Below are 10,110 nucleotides of genomic sequence, written 5' to 3'. Positions count from 1 at the left end.
TCTTCGTCTGCTCACTCGCCTACAGATGCCTATAAGGAGATAATCAAACACCACAGCCGTGCAGGACCTAAACCTAACCTAAGTGTCTCACACTACTACACATACTACGACATCGCCCACAACCTACGGTGTGTGTAGTGCAGCATGTATAACAATAATCCAGTCAACTCTGCCCTGCACGGAACAACCATCACAGACGGTATTCACGCAAGAGCAAAACACGGTACTGTCCCTTTAAATGTTTGCTACCTCCCTAACTAGAGCTGGCCAGCTCCTCTTCTAGGTGACTGGGAATTACATTATTTTGGTGGGAGCCTGACAGCTCTCCACAGGTTACTTGGAGGATGAGAGTCGCACAACTGCTCACACCTCTGTTTTATATATGCAGGGGCCACCTATCAGTTCTGGTTGTGACCTGGGCCTACTTTCCAGTCACTCTCGAGGGCTCAGCGCTCGGGGCCTAGTGTCCAGGGTCTTACAGGTGGCTCAGGCTAGTAGCCTTCCTATTTTTACCAGTAGGCTCACAATGGGCTCTGGCCCTTGGGCCTGTCTAACTGTGGGGCTCACCTAGTGGCCTGAGCTGTGGTGCCACCTCCTCTTCTCCATGTCCTGTCACCGCTGTTCATCTTCTTTCTTGACAGCAGCCTCTGGCCTTTTCCGCGGCCACCAGAACTTTAGTCGTGACGCTACTCTTCTTCGGAAGGTCTTTTCTCCTCACTCTCTGCCACCAGACAGAACGCTTCCGCTCAGCAGCGTCTAAAATAAAATCGAGAGAGTGGGTGGAGCTATGATGCAGTGAGCCACGATTGGTTCGCCGCGGCCACCTGCTATTGGCTGCTGGACTGTGAGCCAAACACCCACTGTGCCAAATGCTGCATCAAGGCTACCGGGTGGAAAGCTTCAGTCAGCTCGTGCCCGGGGCCAAGCCTCACCCGCCGCCATTGTTTACCCAGAGCTGGGAGCAGAAACTTCATCCCAGCACTGGCCACCAATATGTCCCACCGGGGACACATCACCTGTAGCTGTGCTGGTGCTGGGATCAGACACTTGATCCCAGCATGACATTCCGCAGTTCCACAAAATCTTCTCCCTTCTTGGACATTTGGTACAACAAATCCTGACACTCTGCCATGTGAGGGTATGACACCCTACCATCAGGCTCTCCTGGCTTATCATCAGCCACTTTCATAGTCTCTCTAACCTTAACCAGAGTATGGTTGTTTAACTGTCCTGAGTTTAAGATCTCTTTTCTCACTCCAAGATCTGGCTGCAGTCATCTGGTTCAACAGTATTTTTTACTTCAGCAAGAGGTCCATAATTTTACAGCCCCTGCTGCTCTCGTCACTCTCTGACTCCCCAATCTTGAGCACTTCAGACTCAGGGAACACTCCAACTGTATCAGTAACATTATCAAACACGTCTGGGTTATTATTTACCTCTGTAAAAAGTTGGCATTCCCACAGCTTCCAGAAATGGGAAAAACCTCTCCCCAATATAGCATCAAACATTAAATAAGGAACTAATCCCACAGTGACTGCAGTGGGGCCACACTGCGGGCGAAATGTACCAACCAATCAGCTCCTGTCATTTATAGGCTATGTTTGAAAAATGACATTGCAAGGTTCAGAGGTAAGTGGACAATTAGAAGCAACATGTCACAAGCCACCACATCTGATCATGTTTTTATCTAGTCTTACATGAAGCAGGAACCTTCAAGGCTGATCTCCAGGTTCCAAGCCTCAGTCTCTGGATGTTAAAGTTCATTCCACCACCCAGCCCCCCTTTTCCCCCGGAACAGTCTCAGCAGAAGTCACCATTGCAGGACTAGGGGCTGTTGGGGTACACTCAACAGTTCCTCGACTGCCACTTACCTCTGCACCATTTCCACCAGCTGGCCTGCTGCTTTAGGGTCCCCGTGGCTCTCCCACTTGCACAGAACTGCAGGCAGTGACCATAGGTATCGGTCCATAACAATCCTTTTCATGCTCTGCGGCCTGGTGAAAGTCTCTGTTTATAGCCACTTCTAGGTGAGAGGGATGAGCATTTGAGAGCAGGGAGGTTTATCCACTTGGTGTCCCCAATGATGAACTTGTGCTTCAAGAGACATTGTGACAACGAGTGAAAATCTCAGTTTTTAGTTTATCATAGTCCTCAACATCAGTAAGGCTTGAGTCAAAATATGCATTTTGTGGTTCCCCTGACAGGAAGGGTGCTAAGAGGCCTGCCCACTGATTTCTAGGCCAACGCTCTCTCTCAGCAGTTCTTTCAAAAGTTGTTACTCTTTGTCATCTTTTACAGAAAGTCACCGGCCTGTTTGGAGCTGGAGCATTTCCAGACAGTGCTGCCAGATGCTGCACCTCCTCTTTCAAGGCTTTGCAGTCTTGGCACTGCTGCTTCGGGCCTCCTCATTGGCTAATTGCTGAACGCTGGTAGCTTCCTGCTGAGCCGATGTAGCCTGTAGCAGAACCTTGACTATGTCTTGCATTGTATCGCGCAGTATAGGTGGGGAGCAGAATCTGGCTCCCCTAATGATCTGACGATGACACCACCAGATATTTTACCACATAATAGTCTTTTACCAACAGCAATTAATTAAATAAATAGGTGTCTGTCGCTTTAAATTTTTCACATAAATTTTTTTTTGCTGTCAGTCTCATAACATCAGCATTCCCAGAACCATGATATATATTTCAGGGTGCCATCCAGTAATAAAGTAACATGTGCCCGAAATGGATGGCACTGCACATATAAATCAGACACATTTTTTAGTTTTTAATACCCAGAACAAATATACAATACTGTGCAAAAGGCAGGTGTGGAAAAAAATGCTGCAAAGTAATAATGCTTTCAAAAATAGTGAATGATCAGAACAGAAATCTAAATCAAATCAGTATTTGCTGTGACCACCCTTTGCCTTCAAAACAGCATCAATTCTTCTAGGTACACTTGCACACAGTCAGTGATTTTGTAGGATTATAGCCAGGTGTTTAATTAACCAATCATACCAAACAGGTGATGATAATGATCATCATTTTCATATGTAGATTGAAACACAGGGCCTGATTCAGAGCCGCTCGTAAGCGGCCGCTCGTTCGCTCCGAGCGATGTTTGCCCAACTGCGCATGCGTACGGATCGTAATACGCATGCGCGAACCAGTCAGTGCGGCCGAAAATCGCTTGTTCGCAAAATAGCGAATGCCTGCTATTTTGAGTGACATGAGGAGGCGTATGTGGGTGGTAACAGGGGAAGGTGCTTGAAAACGGGGAGTGGAGATCCGAACGCAGGCGTGCTTAAAGGTCAAAACGGGTGTTTTATGGGTGTGCATAATTAATACAGGAGCGTCATTGACCACGTCACTGGGTTATTTTATAGCCAGAACTGCTCGGAAAATTGTGGTAGCAAAAACCAACCCCAAGAATAGCGATCAGTTCATACCCTGGTCGATGTACTCGATTAATCTAATAAATAGCAGACATGACGTAGGATGCGAGCGGCCAGGGGGCGTATTTTTTGAAAAAACGACCGCAAGTTTTGTTCGCTCGTTCAGACATAGAGGTGTGAACAGACCGCAAAGAGCGAGCGGTTCATTTGAATAGCCACCCCTATTTTCTGGACGAGCGAGTGCTAATTGCGTACGGCTCTGAATCAGGCCCACAGTCATTAACTGAAACAGAAACAGCTGTGTATGAGGCTTAAAACTGGGTATGAAACAGCCAAACTCTGCTACAAAGGTGAGGTTGTGGAAGCTAGTTCCATGTCACAGGTCATACACCATGGCAAGACTGAGCACAGCAACGAGACACATCAGCAAGGTCTCTCCCAGGCAAAGATTTCACAGCAGACCGGGGTTTCAGGATGTGCTGTTCAAGCTCTTTTGAAGAGGCACAAAGAAACGTTGAGGACCGTAGATGCAGCGGTCGGCCAAGGAAACTTAGTGCATCAGATGAAAGACACATCATGGTTACTTCCCTTCAGCTCATTACTGGCAGAAACCAGTGGGACCCAGGTACACCCTTCTACTGTTCGTAGAAGTCTGGCCAGAAGTGGTCTTCATGGAAGAATTTTGGCCAAAATGCCATACCTTCAACGTGGAAACAAGGCCAAGCGACTCAACTACGCATGAAAACATAGGAACTGGGGTGCAGAAAAATGGCTGCAGGTGCTCTGGACTGATGAGTCAAAATTTTTTAAATATTTGTCTGTAACAGACGCCAGTTTGTTCGCCGAAGGGTTGGAGAGCGGAGCAATAATGAATGTCTACAGGCAACAGTGACGCATGGTGGAGGTTCCTTGCAAGTTTGGGGCTATATTTCAGTAAATGCAGTTGTAGATTTGGTCAGGATTAATGGTGTCCTCAATGATGAGAAATACAGGTCGGTACTTATCCATCATGTAATACCATCAGGGAGGCTTCTGATTGGTACCAAATTTTTTCTGCAGTGGGACAACGAACCCAAACATACAGCCAATGTCATTAAGAACTATCTTCAGCGTAAAGAAGAACAAGGAGACATGGAAGTGATGATCTGGCCCCCACAGAGCCCCGATCTCAACATCATCGAGTCTGTCTGGGATTACATGAAGAGACAGAAGGATTGGAGCAGGAATACACCCACACAAGATCTGTGCTTAGTTCACCAAGATGTTTGGAACAACCTCCCTGGCGAGTTCCTTCAAAAACTGTGTGCAAGTGTACCTAGGCCCCCATTTATTAATGATCGCACTTACCATGTGATCTGGGCATGATAGTAGCCAGTAGCATAGCAAGATGCGATCATAGCGCCGGGATGTATCATCCCGCACATTCAGGGAGAGGGGTTTTGAAAGGAGCCACCCCTGTTATGTGGCGGAGAGCTGCTGGTGCTTCTGCGCATGCGCAGTCCCGCTGACTGCACATGTGTGGCGGCCACTCCGCCGGCTAATTATGCGGTGTGTAGCCCATAGGCTACAGCGGCCAATACCATCTTCAGATGGCGTTAGCCAATATTGGGAATGCGTCACATCCCGGATATTGGTAAATCTGGCAGCATCGCATCCTCCATAGAAACCTATAGGGGATGCGGCTGCCTTTGGGAATGGAGGGACTACACTACCCAGGGCCGCCAAGAGCCAAGGCGGGCCCCGGTATTAGGGGGCATGGCCTAATCTCCGTAGGCGTGGCCACGCCCCCTTGCCGAAAAAAATAAATAAAAAAGATTTGCAGCGCCCCGAAGTGGCTCTGCGCGCGGGGGAGGGGGCGCTCTGAGCCCCCTCAGCCCAGCGCAAAGCCAGGGGGGGCGCGATCAGTGTGATCGCTCCCCCGCACAGGCATAGGAGACTGCTGTGGCTGCTGTTCAGCGGCCACGAGCAGTCTCCAACTGCAGCTCAGCACACGCTGTGTGCTGGGCTGCTGTGAGGGAGGGGGGAGCAGCGTCGGACCCGGGCCCCCGCCGGGCCCCTCAGGAAGCCTGGGCCCGGGTAATCTGTACCCGCTCCTTCTCCCTCTCGGCGCCCCTGACACTACCTACTGCGGTCCCTCCTTAATACATCTGGGGCATACTAAATTTATAAACGGGTGTTTTCGGGGACATAGCCACAAATATAGAATGACAAATGTGCCCCTTAGAATTAATGCTGTTTTGAAGGGAAAGGGTGGTACACCAAATATTGCTGTGCCGGAGATTGTAGCAACATGGTATATACTGGGTAGAGCAGGAAGGCAGCAGCAGGGACCCAGCTACATATATATATATATATATATATATATATATATATATATATATATTTTGTCGAAGCTGGATTATATGAGACAAGATCGGTTTAAAATTGAATCGCAGCGACACCATCTTGCGACTGGCCGCAAGACACCATCTTGGAAATGAGATCGCAAGACGCCATTTTGCGAATGGCCGCTAAGTGCCATTTTAGATAAACTCACACTTTAGTACATGTGGCGATATTACTATTAGCATCATGCGATTGCATCTGTGACCATCGCCATAAGTTACGGCGATTCACCAAAAGCCCATTTCATGTCTTTACGTAGTTTGGCTGCTCTGGATAAAGTGTGTATATTATTATAATTCCCCTAAAGGATATATTTCAGAAATGGCTGTACAGTATGTCAAAATTGGATTGCATTAGCTAAACAGAGCAAATGGCCATGTGACAACTAGCCTGTATAGACAAGCTTCCTGGACATAATGTCTGCTCTCACTCCAGGTGGCCCTGCTCGAATACAGCAAGAGGGTAATTTGTAGCATCTTACATTAGCAGGCTTCCTACAATAAAATACCTTCAAAGCCAAGAGTGTTATCTGTGGTTTGGGTCTTGTAGCTGTGCTAATTTGCATTTACACAAGAACCTGGGAGAACAAAGGACTATACTTTTTAGCCTGGGAAGGGTGGGGGCTGCTGAGAGAGGGGGCGTGTGGAACTATAATGCTCAGCATTCCACACTGCTAGGTGTTCACTTAGTTTAAGTGAGATTTAAGTGCACCATTTCTCATACACACAATACGCACAATTGCATATTAGTGAATGCATAAGATCCTGTATGAAAACGCTGTTTATTAGCTTCATGCACACGCATCTGCCCCAAGTTAACTAGCATATTTACATCACACCCCGCATACTTACACATTACGTATTCACATAAAAGGTTTAATAAGCTTTAAAGTATAAGATTTAAGTTTGTTCATTTAGCATAAATGCTGTGAAATAAAGATTATTTGGTAACTAAGGTTTTATACATGATAAGTAAGCCGTGATTGGTATTGTACTCTTTCAACAGTATTCCGGTACCATCGGTGTGGAGATCACATCATGCATTCTCAACTTATGGACCGCAGAGACTTCAAGCAACAAAATGTACATAATATGAACAACTGTTAGGATGTTGCATGAGGCAGGAAACCAGAGACCCCCAGTTGTTAGAGGCTGAGTTGTGTCTATTTGAATCAACCTGTTAAATGCCTTGTAACATATGCCGTCTCCTTTAGGACCAATGGTATTAGCAATAAACTTCTCTATTGTGTTGTTTATTTCTGGGGGGTATAAATATGTGTGCTCTGACCCTAGGTTCCTAGTCTTTGTGCTGAATGCTGATTGACGAGGGGTTTCTTGCTGATGCCTAACATCTGGACCAGAGAGCGCTGCGTATGTATAATTGTACTTGGGTCTGTATAATCTCTTTGCGCTAAGATTATATGAGGATCATAGCGTGTAACTGCTGTACTTTTACTTGAATAATACTTTGTGCTTTGGAACCACAGGTTCTAGGTCTGGAGTCTTTATTTACTGTATGACTGCGTACGCAAATTAGCGTCATCCTTAGAGGTTTATAGGAAGGATATTAGAAGGTATAGGCAGGGGTATATAGAGGTTCAAAGGCAGTATCCTTAGTATATATCTATATAATATACTGGGTAGAGCAGGGGAGCAGGGACCCAGTTGCATATATATACATACCACATAGCTATCAGCCACTGATGGGCCACTAATGAGCCACTGATGGGCCACTGATAGCTATGTGGTATGTCTGTTTACATGCCTTGTGAATAAACCTGTGGATTCATCTAAACGTGAGCGCTGGTTTTTTGTTTACTCCGCAGGCGATTAGCTTGCTTAGTGGCAGGGTGTTTATATTACAACTTGTTTTGGACCTAGCACCCCCCAAATAGTGTTTTTTGAGTGCCATCTCTAATGCTATATATATATATATATATATAATATAATATACAGGTTGAGTCTCCCATATCCAAAATGCTTGGGACCATGGGTATTTTGGATAATGGAATATTCTGTATTTTGGAATAATTGCATACCATAATGAGATATATTGGGAATAGGACCCAAATATACACACAGAATGCATTAATGTGTTATATACACCTTATATACACAGCCTGCAAGTAATTTTATACAATATATTCAATCATTTTATGGCTCAAACAAAGATTGCGTACAGAAATGAAATTAATTTATGTTTCATATACAGCTTATACACACGGGGCCTGATTCAGAGCCGGACGCTCTGACCAGAGCGCTCGCTGTGAATCAGGGCCCTCCTACATGAAAATGGAGAGGCCTCTTGGACGCTCGCATAGCTGTGAGTGACCACTCACAGCTATAGCTAGCGTCCATGATGATGGTCGCGATTGTCAAGACCATCGCGACCATCGGGCTCGCGAAGGAGACCCTGCGGTAGGGTCTCGCTGCCGCAAGCCTCTATCAGAGCCAAAATCACTACCACTGACATCACTACTGATGTCAGTGGGGCCGGCTTCAGACGGTGGGCGTTCCCATGGGAACGCCTCCATCTGGCAGCCACGCCCCCAGCACGCCCACCAAAGGGGGCGTGCTGTCAATCAACATCGACAGCATGCCCCCTTTGGTGCGAGACCCGGAGCGACGGCTATCCCGTCACTAGCCGGGTCTCACGCATGCGCACGACGGAGCTCCCTCCATCGTGCGCATGCGCAGTAGGGCACCATCGACCCGCTTGCAAGCGTCCTGCGCTCGCGAGCAGGTCTGAATGACCCCCACAGTCTGAAGGTAATTTTACACAATATTTTTAAGAATTTGTGCCTTAGACAAAGTTTGTGTACATTGAACCATCAAAAATCAAAGGTCTCATTATCTCAGTCAAGCCAAAATTATTCCGTATTTCGGAATATTTGGATATGGGAGACTCCAACCTGTGCAGGGAAGAGCAGGGACCCAGCTACACATACATACATACACTATACTGGGTAGAACAGGGGAGCAGCAGCAGGGACCCAGCTACATATATATATTATACTGGGTAGAGCAGGGGAGCGGGGACCCAGCTATATATATATATATATATACATACACACACACACATATATATATATATATATACACACATACATTCATACACTATACTGGGTAGAACAGGGGAGCAGCAGCAGGGACCCAGCTACATATATATATATATATTATACTGGGTAGAGCAGGGGAGCAGGGACCCAGCTACATATATATATATATATTATACTGGGTAGAGCAGTGGAGCAGGGACCCAGCTACATATATATATATATATATATATAATATAGTGGGTAGAGCAGGGACCCAGCTACATATATATATATCATAGTGGGTAGAGCGGGGAGCAGGGACCCAGCTACATATATATATATATATATATATATATATTATAGTGGGTAGAGCAGGGACCCAGCTACATATATACATATATATATATTATAGTGGGTAGAGCAGGGGAGCAGGGACCCAGCTACATATATATATTATAGTGGGTAGAGCAGGGGAGCAGGGACCCAGCTACATATACATATATATTATATATATATATATATATATACATATATATATATAATATAGTGGGTAGAGCAGGGACCCAGCTGAGACTGGCCGCTGTTAGCTAGTTCTGTTTCTTTACTTCCTCCTCTCTCTCACTTCCTTCTGCTCTCAGAGTTGTACACGGACTCTCCCAGCATTATACGCCCTGGACAATTACTACCAGCATCTCTTCAGGCTGACGGAGCACATATTGCCTGCAGCTCCCCAGAGGAGACCCAGGAGACTCTTCTAGCCCAGCAGAGGTCCACACATCCAGAAGACAGCTCCAGGCACCCAAAGGACCTACACAGAGATATGAGCGGTGAGTGCTAGCTTAGAGTCTGTCTGTAATTCCTGTATATGAAGATGCTCCAGATCTGTGACCCTCAGGAGAGTCTGCCAGTTGCACACACAAAGTTGTGTCCTCTATAGACATATTCCTGGCATGGGGTGCTGGGTGTGGGGATGTAAGATCATTTCATTCTCCCAGACCTGGGGGGGGGGTCACAAAGTATCACATCTCACTGTAAATAGAAACAGCTGGTAACTGCGCCTGAGCTGTGCCTGGTCTTTAAGGAAAAAATAATAATACTGTAGATGCTTGTCTAGATTGTAAGCTCTTCTGCGCTGTCTGCGGTTAACATTGTAATTTGCATAATCAGTGCTGCTCTGCGTATACATATATATTAGTTTTCTTTTTATTAATACTGATCTGTGAAGTAGGCTCACAGTAACAGGAACAAATACAGTAATAAGTTAGGAGGAATGATTGCAAGCTCCTTAGCCGACTGCTTTGGTCCT

The 10,110-nt window shown here is 46.2% G+C and overlaps 1 protein-coding gene across 1 annotated transcript in view; it reads left to right on the top strand.

Moving 5' to 3' along the window:
• The first annotated feature begins 9,456 nt into the window (after positions 1 to 9,456).
• RHOG (ras homolog family member G) overlaps positions 9,457 to 10,110 on the top strand; it is a 50,082-nt gene continuing 49,428 nt past the window's right edge. Inside the window, exon 1 of the mRNA XM_088453862.1 lies at positions 9,457 to 9,631. The gene's annotated coding sequence lies outside the window, so the exon portion shown is untranslated. The remainder of the gene's footprint in view (positions 9,632 to 10,110) is intronic.

This window comes from Taudactylus pleione, unplaced genomic scaffold, assembly GCF_031769625.1.
Source record: "Taudactylus pleione unplaced genomic scaffold, aTauple2 ptg000597l, whole genome shotgun sequence".
Taxonomy (NCBI): domain Eukaryota; kingdom Metazoa; phylum Chordata; class Amphibia; order Anura; family Myobatrachidae; genus Taudactylus; species Taudactylus pleione.
Note: the sequence above shows the minus strand (reverse complement) of the source record. Positions and strands in the feature narration are given on the sequence as shown.